Genomic DNA, 19,925 nt, shown 5'->3' with positions numbered 1-19,925 from the left:
TCATTCATCAGAGGACCTCACATTTCAGTAACTCCACTGATACAAAAATAGAAGCCTGATCATTTCATTTACACACTTTAGAACAGAGAACACAGAGCCTCTACATTTCTACCTCCCTCTCATTATCACAGCCGATCTGTAAAATTCAGTTTCTAGTTTTGAGATGACCTGAAGAGGCCCGGCAGAGTTATTTTTAGTTTCATTGCTGAGGGCGGGTAACGCTGCTGATGAGACTGAAGCTGTGGATGTTTTATTGAAGCTCACACCTTCTTAGACCCTGATGGGGCGTAAAAACCACAGAGCTGAGCGTGAATGACCGAGCGTTGTCATGAAGGATGGAGTCAGCAGCAGTCAGCTCATCTTCTCCCTCTCTGTTCTGATGTGTGAGCTGGAGCCGACAGCCCAAAATAACCTGTTATTGTGTGTTTGTGACAGCAGTGTGTGCAGAAATAAAATGTACAGTATGAATGTGATGAATCATGGCGGAGCGCTGCAGTAAATCCCTGCTCTCTGCTTTTATCTCGCTCATGCTGAGAGCTCGAGGAGGATTTCTAAAGTCCTCTGAAGTTGTGAAGCGAACACCTCGACTCAGGAGAAAAGCTCAACAAAAGACAGAAAATACAGAGTCCAACGCAGACAGTAAAACTCTCAGCTTACTAAATATTGAATCACAAGTTGATGCTCCTGACCCAGTTAGAGTTACTGTAAAAACTTTGCTTTGTTGGTCTCTGTTTGTGCATAAAAAGCACAAAAATAAGGATTAATGATGACAACATTGACCAGTACTTAGCCATGTGTTAGCGGTTTTCTCCTTCATTTTCATCTCTCTAAGGCAGGGGTTCTCAACCTTTTCAACCCCTGAGAGCCCAAAAAATAAAGGTGCAAGAGACTGGGGACTCCTACTGTACCTGAAGGTGGTTGTACATTCAAGAACATGCACATTCAAGAATGGTCGTGTACAGACAAAGTGGTTGATAAGGGGGATGAAGTATGGATCTGTCTGGGGACCACAGAGGTCAGCAAAATCCTGATCCATTGCAAAGTGAAGCTGTGATTTCCATATTTTATATTTAACCTGAATAACAACCAGTCTTATCAAACATTTTTTATCCTTCTGGGTCATAGTAAATAGCCTAAAAAAACCTAAACCCCTTTTCAAAAAAACAAAACAAACAAACAAACAAAAAAAAAAAAACAGAATAAAAATGGGTGAAAAACTTGAATAAAATGGGTGGAAAAGGCGGAGAAATTAGATTTTAAAAGTAGCAGAAATGGTTTAAGAGTGACATAAATTAGAGAAAGTGGCAAAGAAAAGACAAAAAATGGGTTAAAGTGGCGAAAACAGGCACAAGAAGGGGTAAAAAGGGGATTAAAACATTGCAGAAATGGGTTTAACTGGCAAAAACTGGGATAGAAATATTATATATTATATATTGATATTTGGCTAAAATGGGCATTTAAAAGTGGTAAAAAGTAGTTAATAGTGGCAATGATGGGTCAACAGAGGAATCAGTATGCAATAAGGGGCAAGAATTGGTCTAGAATGACAAAAGCAGGAAGATATAAGTGGTGGAAAGGGTTTAAAATGGACAGAATTGGATTAAAAAAGTGGCAAAAATTTGATAAGTGGCAAAAAAACAACAGCAAAAGAGGGCTATAGTGGCAAAAACAGGCATTAAAACATGGTAAAAGGGGGTTAAAAAGTGACTGAAATTGGTTTAAACTGGCAAAATGGGTTAACTGAGGCAGAAAAAAAGGCAGAAATTGGCAGAAATGGGCATAAGAAATAGTGAAAGTGGGCAAAAATGGATGGAAAAAGTGGTTAATAGTGGCAATAGCGGATCATTAGAGGCAACAATACGTGGAAAGTGGCAAAAGTAATGATACGCTAAGATATTCCAGAATTGGTTAAATTGAATTGGTTTGGAAGTGCCTAAAACATCACTGTTTCTTATAAAGCATATTCATGATAACACGAGGGACAAAAACTTCCAGCGTAGTATGAAACAATGGCGTGTTTTGTGGTTGTCCATTGTTAATGGTCACATGAGAAGTGATGATTCTTTTGACCAATCAACACACTGCAGTGAGTCTAGCTCCACCCATAAAAAGCTTTGTACAGATCAGTTATTTTGGCTCCTTTGACACCTTGAACAGAGGAACCCAGCCTGGTGTAAACACATCTAAAAATGCTCAGAGTTTTCTAAAAGCATGCAGACATTCAGCAGTTGGAGCCCACACATGATCCAGGATTTCTGGTCTCTCTGTCATCCTCCATTCTGCAGACGCACTGACATCACCACATGCTCGCTGTAATCTCATTATAGACGCTCATCATCATCATGCCAGCACAGCAAGAACGAACAAGCTCGGCCTTGTTGTCGTCATGTGTTCGCTTTGGTATTTCAGACTGATGCACATGCTGACTACACATGCTGACAGGGAGCTAAACAGAGCTGTGTTTACTTCAGTAAAGTCTCCTGTCTTTAACATGAAGGCTTATGACAGCTGACATGAGAGCACCAACATCTCCTTCTCCTCTAGAAGGGAGCTTGGGCACCTTGCTCTGTTAAGGCCTTAGATTTATGGTTACATCACTGTTTCACTGACAAGTGTCTGATAAATCTTTAGTTGGCATTAGCTGGTATTACGCTTTCACAAGAAAAAGTTCTTTAAAATTCACTTAAATTCATTTTAGAAAACTAGTTCTATTGCACCGGTTTAGAGCAGCAAACGTCTTCGTACGTCAAGTCTAGTCAAAGTTAACCGAGTAAATACTAAATAAAGTATTTAAATGATGATTTCATTTATTAAGGGGAAAAAGCCATCCAAACCATCCTGGCCCTACAAGAAAAAGTCATTAACCCCCTTCTTAAATCATGGCTTAACTGTGATTAACCACATTTTTTGGAAAGCTGAGTTCAGTTTGACTATCCACACCCAGGTTTGATTATGTCCAGACCGGTTGGATCCCTTAATAGAACTTGTCCAACAAAGTGAAGTAGCCTAGAAGATCTCAACACATCATGGGGCCTTCTAAAGAAACTCAAGAACAGATGAGAAACAAAGTCACTGACATCTATCAGTCTGCAAAGGGTTATAAAGCCTTTTCCAAGGCTTTGGGACTCCAGTGAACCATGGTGAGAGCTATTATCCACAAATAGAGAAAACTTGGAACATTGTTGAACATTCCCAGGAGTGGCCGGTCTACCAAAATGTCCAGCTATCAGTTCAGGAGCTCAAACTCAAGCACATTTGGGTAATAAAGCAGGACAAAGATCCCAGCAAGTCCACCTCTGAATGGCTTAAAAAAAACGATGACAACATTAGGGATTTGGAGCAGCCTAGTTTAAGTCTGGACTGAATTCTGACTGAGGTGTGACCTTAAACAGGCCGTTCATGCTGGAAACTCTCCAATGTGGCTGAATTAAAACAATTCCGCAAAGGAGAGTGGAACAAAATTCCTCTTAATGCTTGCAGTTGTTGCCACCAAGGATGGAACGACCAGTTCTTAGGTTTAGGTAGTTCACATAGGGTCAGGTAGGTTTGGATGACTTTTTTACCTTAATAAATAAAATCGTCATTTAAAAACTGACTTAAATATTTGTGCAGGTCATCACTGTCTTCGATTAAAATTTGTTTGATCATGTGAAACATTTAAGAGTGACAAATATCCAAAAACAAAAGATGCCAGGAAGGGGGCACAGTGTTTCCCCCTGATTGGCTACTCTAGCCTACCTCAGTGGTTCTCAAATGGTGTGGCAAGACAAGTCTTGGTGTGCCTTGGGGATCTGGCTGGGCCCCTGAAAAAACCCACAGAATGGGTCCTCCCCAGCTGTGATTTATTGATGATATCAGTGTGTGTTAGATCATTGGCATTGGTGCTAGCATCCTGGCTAACAGTTACCTCATTTGGCAAGCAATTAAGTTGAAATTTGTTCTGAAATTATTAATTCATGTTACTTTTAACCAATTTTTCTACCCATTTTACCAATTATTTTTACAAATTAAACCATTTTTGCTGCTATTTTGCAACTTTTTAAAAAATATTTTTTACCCATTTTTGCAACTTTTTTGGAACTTTTAGCTACATTTTTGCTCACAATTTTGGCTAACTTTTTTTTTAACCAGGTTTTGCCTACTTTTGCTATTATTTGGACATTTTTTTTTTACCAATTTTTTTCCATCACCTTTGACCCTTTTTGCCACTTTTCTGCCACTTGTAATCTATTTTCCTAACTTCTTGCCAATTTTCACTCACTTTGGCTTTGTTTAGCAACTTTTTTGGCCAATTTTGCCCATGTTTTTAATCACTTTTAACCAATTCTAACACCTTTTTTTACAACATTTAACCCAATTTTTGCCACTTTTAACCCATTTTTTGGCACCTGATGCCAATTGTTACCCATTTTTGACTTTGTTTTGCCACTTTTTGCCCAATTTTGTCATGTTTTTTAAATCACATTTCACCAATTTTTGCCACTTTTTGCCACCCCCAGTTATCTGGGCCCCAGAAACCTTTACCCTTTATCTTCCCTGGACTGTAATATTATTTAAAAAGTTTAATTTGTATTGATATGAATATGGTGTGCCTTGAGATTTTGGCTTAACCTTAGGTGTGCCTTGGGCGAAAAAAGAAAGAAAACCACTGCCCTAGCTTACACTTGAAATTGCTAGGACAGTCTCTGGATTCAGCAGACAACATTTGGTTGCATCTTTCCCATGCATACACAGATCTGAAAAAGAAAGTATACCAAAGTCTTCCTCCATCCGTCATGCCTATGATGATCAGAGTTTCACACTTCCTCTCATCATCTTCCTCTCGTCACGTTGCTGAAGAATAACCCGTCCTTCACATGCTCGCTCCCCCTCCTTCTATCCTTCCTTCTCTCCTGCTCTCAGCTGTAACATTTAGCACGCAGCTCACACTGCTTCAAGGAAACTGATAGGAGAAGTTCCCAGGAGGAGGGATAAATAAATGCTGAGAGCTTGGAGGAGAAAATCAGGGTTAAAGTTTTCAGATCTCCATCCAAGACTTGTTTATCCACTCGATTAAAGTCTTAAAACTCAGCTTCAGCTTCCAATCTCTCTTTCACTCTTTGTCCCTTACTTATTTTAGATGCTTTGTGTTTTAAATTACCTCCTGTAAATCACCTTTTCTTATTTGTGTCTTCTTTTTTAACACTTTTGGTCATTTTTCTTTTGTTCTCCTCCTCCATACCTTTTAAGAATTACCTCGTACATTTTCTACCTCTTTAATCTTCGTTTTCTTTCCCTTCATTGCCTTCCTTTTTATTTTCTTTGCTGCTCCTCCTCCTCGTCTCCATCATTTTAGCACCTATTATTCCTCTGACACCACAGAAGTTTGTTGATGTTGTTCATGGCTGAGCTGCTTCATAAATGAAACCACACTGCACCAAACAAAAGCACATTTAAACGGGAGCTACTCTGCTTTTCTGACACCTTTCAGAACTAATGAAGCACAGTAGCAGATAAACAACTAAAAACTGTCTGAAAAAGAAACTTTTTTCCTTTATTTGCCCTAGTTTTCTATTACACATCCAATAAGTCGCTCCAGGCAAGGAAACCAGCATGGATGTCGTCATTCAGCCTCTGTTCAAAGCCAAGAGAGAGAGGCTGTGAGGGAAGGAGGAGATGAGAGAGGAGGTAGATGAACGCTAAAGATGCAGAAATAAATAAAATATTTAAATCTGTCAAGCTTCGTTGATTTACAGAAGAATCAAAGAACCGCAGTAAGCCAGAGCATCTTTCTGCTGCAGTAACACCTTCCATTATTCTGGTTTCAGTGTTTCCAGCAGATGTTGGAGCTAGCTGCAGAGGTTTGCTCCCATTTGACCACATGTGCATGGACATTAATACTTTATTTCACAACCAGTATCAGCTGCTAATGCTGGCCTGTATAGGCTTATATTGGCTGTAAATTTCAATCTAGGATGGCTGCAAGTATGGGCATATCTCTGCTGTCAATTTTGGCTTTTTTCACTGAAAATATTGGCATATATTGACTGGAAATATTTAAATTTCTGCCTACATCAGCTGTACATGTTGGCCTAAATTGACTGTAAATTTCTGCCAACATCAGCTGTACATGTTGGCCTAAATTGACTGTAAATATCTGCCTATATCAGCTGTACATATTGGCCTAAATTGACTGTAAATATCTGCCTATATCAGCTGTATGTATTGGCCTAAACTGACTAAATTTCTTCCTATATCAGCTGTACATTTTGACCTATATTGGCTTTAAATATTAGTTTAGGATGGCTGTAAGTATGGGCATATCTCGGCTGTCTATAAACAGTTTTTATTCTAGCTGTAAGTATCAGCTTATGGGCTGTACATATTGGCCAAAATCAGCTTGAAATATTTGTCTATGTTGGCTGGAAGTATGGGCATATCCCAGCTGTCAATATTGGCCAAAACTGACTGTAAATATCTGCCTATATCAGGTGTAAATATCAGTGATATGTACAAGTTAGTGGAGGACTAACAGGCCTTTGTCAGCTTAAGTCTTTTTCTTTGTTTATCCTCATTCATTAAACTTCATAGAGTGTTCTATGTGCACTTTGTTGTACACTTTGAAATTACGCCGATCGCTAACTTGGATGTAAAGAGATTTAATACTTTAATATCACATGCACAGTAAATTTTTCTTTAGCATTGAAAAATTACAGTTACTCAGCTAAATTTAAACTCAAAGCTACGACAATGCCAAAAGCATTGGTCATCATTTAATTCACAGACATACTGACTTTAGTTCCATTTAGTGACTCATAAAGACATAAAAGTTCTCTTTAAATCCCTAATAAGCATACTTTTATTTAAAACCTCATTTAAAGAGTGTCCTGGTTGAGATAGCAGCAGAGCCCAGAGCAGTTTTTTCAGAGGTGGTGACACTGACGCCTGCACAAATGCATTAGAAATGTTTTAAATGTTTGATTCAGTCAAAAATGGATGATTGGGCGATTCTCTACAGCTCCTTTTCTGTGTGGATTTGGCTGAGAGACGACTGAGAGCTGCAGGTCACCTCTGCTTTAAACACAATGAGGGAGAGCGCTGCAACACACAGCTGTACCTCTCTCCTCTTTCCACTTTTAGATGTCGGTTTCCGCCTCTTTCGTCACTTTCTGTCATTTATTGTTAATCCTAACCCTTTCTCTCTCTCTGCCTCGTTTCTTGGCAGAGCTTCCTTCCATCTTTCTCCTTCCTGCTCTCATATCTCTCACCTTGTCTCTTCAACTTTGTCTCCCTCTTCTTTTGTGTCTATCTTTATGCATCCGTCTCCTTCCATCCATCTTAAACGCTTGCTACCATCTCTCCCTCCTCTGGTCTTATTCTCTCTCGTTGCTCTGCCTCCTCCACATCTGTCACTTCCTATATCCACTTTAATCTCTCTTGCTTACCCCGTCTCTGCCTCTGTTTGCGTCTTTACATCTCTTTCCCTCCTTAATCTTCGCCCTACCTCTCTCCTCCTCAGTTCCCAGCGTTTGCTCTTCTGCTTCATATTTTAATCACACCGCATGCAGCCCATGAAATTTTCAGAGCAACGATCCTCCTAAGGGAAACCGATGTGTAAGTAAGGCTGAAGTTCAGAAACCGAGCTGTGATTCGCTTTCTGTCCCTCTGTCTGTCTGAAAGACGAGAGGGTCTGAATTATTCAGAAGACATATAAACACATAAAAACACACTTTCTTCAATCAAAGCAAAATAGGTGAAAGAAAAGATGAAGACACATAAAGACAGGAAGAACATACAGTCAATCCTGATCAGCAGCTCACTGATTTCTTAGTCTGTCACAGTCTTTCACTTGCAAACACTTTCAGTCTTAATTTCAAGGCTTTTTCTGTACAGCACCAGTGTTTATTTTATCAAGTATAGTGTCATTTATGCCAAGGGTGCAATCATCCTAGGCGATTCATACCATGCCCACGCATGTTTGACCGTCAAAGTCCAGCTTCTTTGACTCTGTGCCGTACTTGAGCACGGTACAGCTCCTCCGGTCTGAGGTGGGCTTCAGCACAGTGAGGGGGCTCAGCTGGAGCACGGGTATAGCACAGCCAGCGGTTCCCAAACTTTTAACATCCCTAACGTACACATTTAGATGTAAGAATCTGTGAACATACCACAAACTTAACGTCAGTCTGGATTTCTGCGAACAACTTCCCATTTTCACCAGAATTTACTGCAACAAAAACCTTCAAAATACTCTGGAAATAACCATCGGTGCAGTTTTAAAAATCCAAGTCTAGATAGTGGTAATGGGAATTCAAAAGTGGCTAAAATGACTTTAAATTGGCATAAATAGGTGGAAAAGTTGGTGAAATGGGTTGAAAATAGATATCGACTGGCAAAAAGAGTTAAAGACAGAAAAATGGGCAGAAATAGGCAGAAATGGGTTAAACTGGCAAAAAAAGAGCATATCAAATAATGTAATGTGGTTGAAAAGGGGCAAAAAATGGTGCAATAATGGGTCAACAGAGGCAACAGCAGGTGTAAAGTGGCAAGACTTGTTTAGAAGTGTCATAAACAGGCAGAAAAAGTGCTGGGAAGGGTTTGAAATGGGAAAAATGGGTTTAAAGTGGCGAAAATGTTTTAAAATTGGCGAAATTGGTGGGGAAAAGTGATAAAATTTAGGGCATCTTGCAGCCCCTTCTAAGCGTCTCTTGACCCCCATGGGGTCCAGACCCCAAGGTTGAGAACCCCTACCCTACAACATTAATGCGTGTGTTTAAACCAGCGATAATGGTGTAACAAAAACTGAAAGTATCAACTATTATAATATGAGAGACTACAAAGCAGCACCTTTTTCCAAAAACCTGTGCTTCTTTTCGCTCAATAATGCCAGTTTTGGAGGTGTCATGGCTGAAGAAGGCTATGTTAGACTGTTTCTACATTGTTCTGCCCAAGAACATAACTAGAAACCTAATTTGAAAGCTTGCTTTCTTAAGAGTGATTGTTTATCCCTGAATTCCTCTTGATTGAATAATCATAACTGATGGTGGTAGATCAGATTCTGATGATTCAGCTGACACTCTTATTCAATGTGGGTCGTTACATCATGTTTGATCTGCTTAGCCAGGTCAGAACTGCAGGACTGATCGTAATGAAACGAATCAAGGCTTAAAGCAGAAAAACAACTCTGCAGCATGAAATCAACATCATCTGTGACTTCAGTAAAACATCTCATAATGGTTCTGTAGCAGTGATGTGAGAGGACGGACAGAGGAGGGTGAGACGTCTCATCAGTCAGAACTGTCATGGAGAGACAGGAAGAAATGGGTCTATAGATCATCAGAGACATCCACTGACCTTCAAAATGTCCTCACAACGAGAAAAACAACATCTACTCCTGCTTAGAGGTCTGTTTTCTCCTGTATAATGGAATGTAAGATCATGTACACGTTTCTCCTTATGAATTTAGGAAGAAAAAGCACAAATTTATCTTATTTTTAGGGACAAACAGGCCAAAAAAGAGACTATTTTTAAATGAAATGCAGAAGCCTTAAATGTATCAACTAACACCAAAGAGAGAAGATGGGGTTTCTAAGGAGACTATCTGTTTTCTTCGTGAGCTGATTTAACCAATTTTCTAGGAATTTCATTTATTTTTATCTCTCTTTTATTAGATTTCATGCCAACTTTACTCTAATACAGTGTTACTCAACCCTGCTCAACCAAAGAGCCAAATTGTTGAAAAAGACCTCAGCAAGAGCCACAATCTAAGCGGTAAAGCAAAAACGGCTTGAAGTACAAGTTAACATTGGCAAAAATGGTCAAAAAGCAAAAAGAAATGGGTGAAAAGGGGCGAGAATGGGCAGGAAAGGTGGAAAAGGGTCGGAAAGTAGCAAAAAAAGGGTGAGAAGCAACAAAAAATGAGTTATAAGTGACATAAAATGGTCCCAATGTTGCAAAAAAATTAGTGAAAAGTGACTAAAATGGGTAAAAAGCGTGACAAAAATGAGGAAAAAATAGGAAAAAAGTGGTATTTTGTAGCAAAAGGAAGCTGAAATGGAGCAAAAATGGCAAAAAGAAGTGGGAAAAAAGAGGAAGCGCGTGGTATTTAATTGCAACAGGCAGCTTAAATGGTGAAAAATGGCGACAAAAGGGGCAATAATGGGATAAAGTGGCTGAAATGGGCAAAAAACATGAAAAAAGTGGTATTTAATGATAAAAGGTAGCTTCAATGGGTAAAAACTTGAAGAAAACCTTTTCAACAGGGGCAAAAATGGAATAAAAGTGGCAAAAAATGGGTAAAAAGTTGCAAAAAACGTGTCACAATGAGTAAAAAAGTAGGAAAAGGTGGTATATAATGGTAAAAGGTAGCCTAAATGGGTGAAAATTCAGAGAAAAAAATTGAAAAGGGGAAAAAATGGGATTAAAGTGGCAAAAAATGGGTAAAAAAATTGCAAAAAAACTTGTCAAAATTAGTAAAAAAGGTAGAAAAAAGATGGTATTTTATGGTAAAAGGTAGCTTAAATTGGTGAAAAGTGGCAAAAGGGCAAAAAAAGTTTCCCTTTTTAAGGTTCTCTAGAGGAATAATATTTAGATTAAGACATAAGAAGAGCCACACGCTGAGTATCACTGCTCTAACACAATCAGGGACCATCAGGTCTTCAGCAGGCAGACTTGCGAGGCTGTGCCGTCAACATGTTGTCCCTTTAGTCCTGAATAACCCGTGCATTCAGCAAAACCACCGTTTCAGGTCACTGTTGATGCCAGAAGAGAGGTGAGCAGAGTGTGACTGGCCTAGATATTCAGTGGTAGAGCTTCAGGGTCGGCTGGAACAGCAGGGAGAAGCCTCAGCCTGTGATGTGGGTGTCACGGTCTTTAATAAGCAAATTAACCCAGAAACGTCCAGGCTCAGAAGTAGGAGTTCAAAGGAAATGGAACAGAGGCTCAATTCTAGTCGGGATAAGTCGGCTGGCATGCCCCTCATTATTCTAATGGTGACAAACCTTTAGCATGAAGCACAGATTTCATTTACAGACTGTGCACATGAGAAGTTAGTGAATTCAAACACTTGAATGTGCCCCACTACCAGGAACAATTGTAGCAGGAGACTGAAGTCACAGGATGATGTTACTCTGTGAAACATTCCAAAACTTGGATTAACTATTTGTTGCATTAACAATAGACATTTAACATTACCTTGTTTTTACTTTCATGTTTATGGAGGCAGATCAAGCAGGAGTGATTTAATCCTATCGCAAACGCTGAGATATCTGGTATGCCTGTAAAACTCGAGCTAAAAGTAGCCAAACCAACATGATTCAACATGAATTTCTTTATAAAAATCAAGCGTTACTTCAGGTAGGCTACAATCAACTGCCATGTTTTGAAATCAGATGATTTCACAAAAGCCCTCATCAGCTGACCACCAGCTGATTTGCTCTAAGCACGCTATTGGCCAATCACACTCAGGCTGCCTTATTTAACCCACTATAGCCTGGTCATGCCTTGCTGCTCTTTCCGCAAGCTGCTTTTGCAACCCTACTCCACCCCAGCTCCTGTTTTACTCTGCTTCTGACTTAACCACTGAATTTTCACTGAATCACTCATGAATTTGTAAATATTGAAATATCAGATAACAGCAAAAATCCAATATCATGCATCCCTATCTGTGACTTATTATTTTCATGCTAACTTCAAACAACGGTGCAGGACTTCTACAGCCAGGAAACCAACAACTATTACATTCAATCTTATGCTGACGACATGCTGATGTTTAAAAGTAAAAGGAATATGAGTATGTATACTATCAATTCATATGATGGGTAGGCTTCCAGGTATGCTGGATCAGCATACTAACTATCAGAATGGGATGAATGCAGTATACATGTAGTACAGAGTCTGCAGCGTAAGAATCTTGTTTTCACTTCAAATCTGAACACATAAATGATAAACGCACTTTGAGATAACAGGGGACACAGGGAGGTTGGTTCTGAAGACTTCCTCTTTCATGCAAACAAGTAAAACTTCACACATAGGAGTAAACATTATTACAGCATACACTGTTGAGTCATATCAGAAAGTACAAAAGGAAACCTCCACCCAACCACAAAACTCTGATAACAAAGAGGCTCCGGTAACAATGCTGCCAGCGACGTTATGCAACAGCTGACAACAACTGTGGCATCAAAACACACAACAAACACACACAATAAACGCACAAACACGGTGTTAGTGTTGGTCAAAGCAAACAAGATAGCTCTGACCCTGCAGCAGTTTCCTCTGACTCACAAATCCTTTACCTATCACTCCATCCATCCATCCATCCATCCATCCATCCATCCATCCATCCATCCTTTTCACTTCATCCCTCCGCTAACATCTGTCTGACGTGCTCTGCCTGCCAAAAACACTTCACTCGATCAGGGAGGGAGGGAGATAAACACAGACAGAGATGAGTGAAAGAAAATAACTGCAGAGTAAGAGAGGACACAAAGGGTTGTTAATGTCAATGTGTTGATGGCCAATAACCTAAATTCTGATTTTTTTATACACTAAATATTGCACAAAAAAACCCAAACATGTCCAGATCCATAAGTCAAACATTTATTAACATGTTTGATTCTCAAAAGTGGACATGAATTGTGTATTTATGGAGTTTTGTTGTTGTTTTGGGGGGGCTTCCAGGCCAGCTTAGGTGACGTCCAGTGTCCTGGAGTTGGTCTGAACTTTTTCTGATTGACTCTGCTCTGCTATGCACCTGTCTGATGAAATAAATGTCATTTTTTCAAAGCTCTAGCTCCATTTGAAGTACTCCCTCATTAAACTAAAAGAGATGTTTTAAAGTGTGTGGGATCAAAAACATCAAAGTTTGACAACCCCTTTAAAGCTACTTCTAAAAAACACATGAAAATGTTGCCTTATGATTTTGCCAGCTGTCCTCTTCACCTTAACCTCAGCCAATCTCCTCATCAGCTGAGCCCCCCGCTCCCTTAACCTCGCCCTCCACTCATCCAAAAATCTCCTCAACCCTCCCATCTGTGTGACAGAGAGGGGGTTGGAGAAGATTCAGGGGAAGGGTTTTTGGCTTTGGCTACAGACACAGAGCCAAAACAATCACCTCCTGTGAGTGAAGCATGTCTTTGTTGATCTCTCTCTGCTCTCATCTTTCTCCCAAAGCTGCATTAAATCTTCCTCTCCAAATCTAGCGTATCATCATCTGAACAGCGGGGATTTGTTCATAGCTTCACCCATTTTTGATATCTTTCCTTCACTAATCCGCTGACATCTGTTCAACTCAGGCCACTATCTATTACTACTATCTGAGGACCTAAAGGAGAAGGGGACCCGCCAAATGTCAACTCTAAAGAGCACGGATTAGGATAATAACCATGATAAATGACTCCAGTGTTTTAAAAACTCAACCTCTGGTTGAGATGATGGTTTGAACAATCGGGGGGAAGGGTTTCTGCTCTTACAACAGAGAAAGTAAATTTACTGTATGAAATTTTAAAAATACAGCCTTAACCCCCCCCAGCAGAAAGACAGGGAATTAACTTCAGCCCAGGTTAAAGTCAGACAACTTCTCATGGATGTATGACCAGCGATGTGCACTGCTGTCTCTCTCTAGTGTGGTGGCTCCATCTCTGACTTCTCCCTGCTTGATTCTGGGATGAGGCAGGGGTGCGTCCTAGCCACTACACTCTTCAGCACCTGTATGGACTAAATGATGGGACGGGTAATGGGGTAGCAGACTCTTGCCTCTTCTTTTTGCCATTTCTTTGCCCATTTTTGCCCTTTCTCACCATTTTTTGACATTTTTTGCCCATTTCGGATACCTTTAGTCAGTACACTGCTTGTTTCCTATTTTTTGCCCAATTTTGCCACTTTTCACTCATTTTTTGCCACTTTTGGACCATTTTTGCCACCTATAACTCTATTCTAAGTTTTTTGTCACTTCTCATCCATTTTTTGACCATTTTTGACATTTCTGACCATTTTTCCATTTTTTTCTCCCATTTTACCCATTTTTGCTGCATTTTTGGGATCTTTAACTTATCTTATTGCTACTTCAAGCTGTTTTTGCCACTTTTCCCCACTCAGATTGTGGCTCTTGCAAAGTTATTTTTCAACAATTTGGCTCTTTGGTTGAGCAGGGTTGAGTAACACTGGTTTAGAGAGTGGCAAAAATGAGTGATAAATGGCAAAATTGGAACAAACACTGGCCAAAAAAGTTGTGAAAAGAGGTTAAAATGTGGCCATAAAAAGGTAAAAGAGGAAAAAAATGGGCAAATGGTATAAACATTTGGCTACAAACGACAAAAATAGTGCAAAAAAATAATGAAAAGGGGTTAAAAGTGGCAAAAATGGATAAAAGAGTGACACAAAGGGGATGAAACAAGCAGGAAATGTGGTTTAAATGGGTTAAGGAATGGCAAAAAATGGATTAAAGAGGCCAAAGGTATCAAAATTGGGTTAAAATGTAATGAATAGGGGTTACAAAATGGCAAAAATAGAAGAAAAGTGGCAAAAATGGATAAAAGAGTGGCACAAAGGGGATGAAACATGCAGGAAAAGTGGTTCAAAAGGGGTTCAAATCTTGTAACAATTGGATAAAGAGGCAAAAAGTATCAAAAAGGAGTTAAAAGTGTCAAAACCAGGTTAATATTGGTGCTAAATGACAACTGTGGAGAGCCCTTTCTCTGGGATTTTCAGATTCCAGACAGTTTTATTGTCAGGCCTGCTGCATTCTAGATAATAGTGATAGATCTCACTGGTAATGGCTAAAAATGTCCTGCGTTTTGAAAGAAAATAGATATACTACTACAATAATATTTCAATCAGAGCAGAATATTGATTTAATTTTTGTGTATTTGAAAGTCCGGCCCCCAGAGTTTCTGTTGAGACTAAATCTGGCCCTTGTGCAGATGTACTTGATGACCCCTGCTCTACAGTGTCATTTGGTGATCTAGACTTTTCTAATCATCCTGTGATCCTTGCAAAGACTGTAGATGTCCTTGTGAGAGCTCTTAACTTGCTAAGTGAGGCTGAGATGTTGGGAATGCACGTCTCCTGAGCAAAAACAAAGATCCAGGCAGTTGGGGATGCCTTGGATGCTGCCATTGAATCTGTGTCTGTGGATGAGAACAGAGAAGTTGTTGAGCAGTTCACCTACATTGGCAGGGTAACCCATCGATCCACTGACTGAAGGTGCTTTCAGACAGACACGGTTCTGCTACCTAAACACGACTGTGAGGTATCTCCAAATGATGAAGAACTGCTGTGATGTCACCGCAGCGCTCTTGGACCATTCTGGACGTGGCTCGGCGTAGCCTGGCACAGCCAATCTGGTCACGGAAAAGTAAATCAGCACGGCTTGGTTTGGATCGGCATGGCCAAAACTCAAAGTGGAAAAGCCCCACCATACCTTTGTGAGGCCTGGATGTTGACTGATGGCCAGAGGCCCCAGCTGGACTCCTTTGTGACAAATTCAGTTGGAGAAATTTTGGAATTGTTGGCAAGATTGTGCGCTGGATAGTAACAGCCCAGGACCCGGCGCGCTGGTCCAGAAGCCAGAGGATGGCCTTGTGCATCGTGGAGGTGTGGCATGGGCGTGATGCAGGCCTGGACAAGAGTCCAGAGCAGTAAAGGGGCCAAGGTTGATGTGGCGAAGTGCCGAGCAATGCCGATAACTGGCTTAATTTAAGTGTGCATGTAAACATACTGACTGTCTACCAGAAAGACATCAATCTGTCTCCATCAGACATGTTTGCTGTTTCTTTTAATTCCCGTATGCCTCCAGGAACCAGATTTTTCAAGGTTCAGTTATATCACATCACCAGAAATCTCTAAAATCTGGGTTTAATCTGCAGATTTACTTCACGGTTGCATCTTCCTGGATCATCTGCAGTCTTATCTTATTCCTCTCATGTCTGAAATATCTGCAGGCTGAGCAGGCTGCTGTTTTCAACTCAGATGTCCCAACAGTGAGGAGGACAGGAGACACTCACTTGATGTAAGTCCAGTAAATTAACAGCTGCACTTCTCAATCTTCTGACCTTTATTCTAGCACAACCTGAAGGGACAAGCGACAAATTTCAAAGAAAGGACATACAAGGACCAAGAAGGCATCAACATTTCATAAACTGAGTCAAGCATTTGTATTTTAGAACAAGTTCAAGTTAGGAATACCTGCAGATAAAACAAGTGATTAAAGAATGTAAGTCCAGCTATGAAGAGTATTTCCTCTAAACTCTATGAGCAGTGAGTTACAAACCAAAAACGACAACTCGCATATCCTGACCTCCTTATTTCTATCTCCATCCCGAGCCTCCTGAGGTGAAGTGGAAGGAAAAAGGAGCTCGTTGCATATTTCATGTTCTCCTGCAGAAGATTAAACTTTCGATAAGGAGGCCTCGCTCTGCCCCCGCAGGAGTCAGCACTTAAAAACGTGCCTCACTGAAGCGATGTGCACTCAGGCGAGCATGCACCGAGGAAACTTTTATGCCTCGTCACCCTGACCCACTTCATCCAGGAGTGCTCAGGTCGTCAGTAAGAGCGGCTCTTTTTCTGTCTGACAAACTCTCCACGGTGAAATTAAAGAGGCTAAAGACGAGCCAAGGGCCTTTAACTTTAATAGACAGGGACAACGGTTCTTCTAAGAAAGGCGACAACTTGGATTCATGCAACTTTTAATGTGCCTACCAAAATGTCTCTGAGGAAGGTGCACAACAATCCTTTCAGCTGGAAGCAGTGACCTTTTGTTGTAGTTTGGCCATTATTTTACATGACAGTGAAAAAGAGAGGAAACTTCTGGAAATGACATCGTCTTTGTAACTGGCCAGTCAATAACAACGAGCAAAATAAGGACTCCAACAACAATGGACCCACTTCTGATGGTGAGAAGTTGCTGCTTTTGCACGTTTAGATTGGCTGTTTCAGCTGGAGATTAATCCTGATTTTATTTTTTTCCCCTCAGGTCAGTTCCCTTCAGTTAAGCCTAATTCATACCTGTGTATGAACTATAAGCTCACAAGAGATTTATGCAAAAAAAGCTGAAAAAATATTAATCTGTTAAGTTCTTAGAGCAGTTTTTGGAAGTGGACATTTTTGTCCTTAATGACTTTAAAGGGTAGTAAATTAAAGTGATGCCTGAGGGGTAAGCTATGGAGTTCACAAGCATAGGATGAACATAAGGCCCAATTAATGTTGACCCAAGACCCTCATACTATAAATATTCATGCCTTAATCATAGTGGACATTTTTGCAAAGTCTGAAGACTTTACTTGAGAAATTGCATACAAAAAGAGTTGAACACAAGCCCCAATGACCTTTGGCCTGAGGCCTTAGAAACTTAATCAGGTCATCCTAGAGTCAATGTGGACATTTGGCCAAACGTCTATGAAAACATGGCATGGCAAATGATGAACATGAGGCCCCATGACTGGCCTTTAATCTAAAAAATGTAATCAGTACATCCATAAATCAAAGTGGACATTTGTGCAAAGTTTGAAGAAAATCTGTCAAGGTAAATTTGATATCATGTTTATGAAAATGACCCAGAAAACAAAACTCTTCCAGCCCTGGCTGTCACTGGTGTGGAGTATAAATGCCCTCTAATAAAGCCTGGGGTTTGTTGTTTTGAATTCACAAACCTTCAATGACTTTTTCAAGGCCGCAGGGAAGCTGAATGGGAAAGCGTCATTGTTCTCCTGCACAATGCCTGAATCATGAATCATCAGCTGCCACATGGATGCCTGATATGCAAATGTAGACTATCCAACGTCCTCAGCCTTGCAGGTCTGTGTTTAGAACAGAAACAAGGTCAAACAAAGTCTTTGTCTCCGCTCTCTGGGCCCCGCCTTCTACTTATCTGTAACCACAAATACTGTGTCTGTTATGGAAGTAAATGTAGAGCAATGCAGCGAGTCAAGATTTTCATGATGATGAAGGACAAACTTAACTGGAGTGAAAAAGCAAAAGAGACTCGACAGATTCCATCATCAATGTCTGCTGGAGTCAAACACTGGCCTTACAAACAGCCCCGATCTGACACAGTATGTTTTCAGATTAGATATTCTTAGTCTACAGGTCATTCAGGGGTTTGAAAGTTCAGCCTAACTGTGTCAGAAGTCATTAACATGATTCTCAGAGACGGAGAAAGCTTTATTAAAACAGGGAGAAAACAAACCATTAAAGCCTCTAGTGCGCAGATGTTGTACTTGACTTTAGCTCCTTTGCAACCATCTGCTCAAAAGCAGCAGTATAGAATTAGAGCCCAGGCGTCATAAATCAGCAGGGAGTCAGTCTCCCGTTAAAGATCTGGATGCCTCGCAGGATGGCAGCTCATTAAGAGATGGATTGAAATAATCAACAAGAAAACAAACTAAATTCCTTTAAGGTATTTGAGGACAACTGAAACTAAACAAGATGCAAAGACTGTTCTATCTCCTCTCTAACAAATCACTGTTAGACAAGTTGATTTACCTGAATGGGAATATAAAGTATGTTGACATAGATGCAAGGTCACCTGCATAAAGTAGGCACATATAATCACTACTTGTGCAGTTATAGAAGATGTTTCTTATTCAAAAGCATTCACTGCCTAACCTCGAGTCAAAGCTACTCCTAGCTGGCATTAATAGCATGTGTACAAAAGGAGAGAAGCTTATGAAACTGTGTGGCTGATGAAACATTTTCAAAGTGTCTGTGAGTCTGCAGCCATGAGGATTGAAACCTAGTCCCAGATGGACCTGGCTGTGCATTTTTCAAAGCCCAAAAAATAATGTTTGCACTCTTCACAATGCTGGGAAATGAATCAGGATTCAATTTCAGTAACAATTTAGCTTATAAGAGTCATAAAACAAGATAATCCAGGTTAATTACCTCCACCAAGGTCTGTCGTCGACAGGGTTGGTTTGGTTGTTTGTTAGCAACATAACTCAAAAAGTCATGAGGACCGATCCAGGAATTTTTCAAAGGATTCTTCACTATTGGGAGATAGGGCTAATGGGGGAGGTCTGCACTTTCCGAGGGCTTTTCTAGTTTATTATGTATTATACTGAAACATCAGTTCAATAGCTTTTGTTATAGTGTTTGTCTCAGTGGGGCATACCGTATTACGCACAGGCTGTTTGTAATACGGTACGCCTCTGCCCAGTTCATGGTCAGACTGTGAGCATATTCAAGAGCTGTAGAGGCTATCAGGTTCTTCTTGTTACTGGGCTGCAGAGTTACAGACTATGGGTTGTAAACTAGGCTACATTTAAAGTGTCAGAAAATGTAACCTCTAATGCACTCTGTGGTGAAATGCCTCACCTCACATGTACATTGCACTATCAACTATCCTAAATAATCTTACCTCCTGGTGTAAATCTGCCCACATCCTTTCACATTTTTATACTCTGATCATGTCTAGTCAGCATCCTTGCCCCCTTTGCAACCATACTATCAATGCTCATAGACTTGTATATACTAGAAATAATACCAGCAAAAGCATAAAAGCATGAAAAAGCTGGAAAAATGATCATGATGTTAAATCAAAAATATACAAAAATAGAATAAACTCAAGCAAGTCCCCACAAGCCTGAAACCCCCCTCTCTAGACCAACTGCAGGCAAAGCCTGGGCTGTAAATGGTGGATACTCTGACTAGTAAAGTGAATGACGGCAGAGATGTGATAACTCCTCCACAGTCTGAAATCTTCAGAGAGGAGTAAAGACAAAGAGAGAGGCTGACTATAGAGGGAGGATGGAGAGAAATGAGTGATAAAAAGACGTGGCTGTTTACTAAAGCTGATGTTCACACTCCTCTCTTCATGTTGAGAGGAACAAAGACTGAATCTGCCCTTTGAGGCTCTGGACAGCGAGCACTGATAGATGCAGACAGAAAAATGTTTATGTAGGCCACTGAGGTCAGCTATGAAGAGGAGAAGTTGGCTGCAATTTCAAAGTCAT

General features: G+C 40.3%; 1 protein-coding gene across 1 annotated transcript in view; it reads right to left on the bottom strand.

Moving 5' to 3' along the window:
- The window catches only part of sh3bp5b (SH3-domain binding protein 5b (BTK-associated)), a 60,561-nt gene that overhangs the window by 17,552 nt on the left and 23,084 nt on the right, over positions 1-19,925 (bottom strand). The gene's annotated exons all lie outside the window — the stretch shown is intronic.

The sequence above is a fragment of the Cheilinus undulatus genome, linkage group 8 (genome assembly GCF_018320785.1).
Source record: "Cheilinus undulatus linkage group 8, ASM1832078v1, whole genome shotgun sequence".
NCBI classification, from domain to species: Eukaryota; Metazoa; Chordata; class Actinopteri; order Labriformes; family Labridae; genus Cheilinus; species Cheilinus undulatus.
The sequence above is the reverse complement of the archived record's forward strand: the minus strand, read 5'-3'. Positions and strand labels throughout refer to the sequence as shown.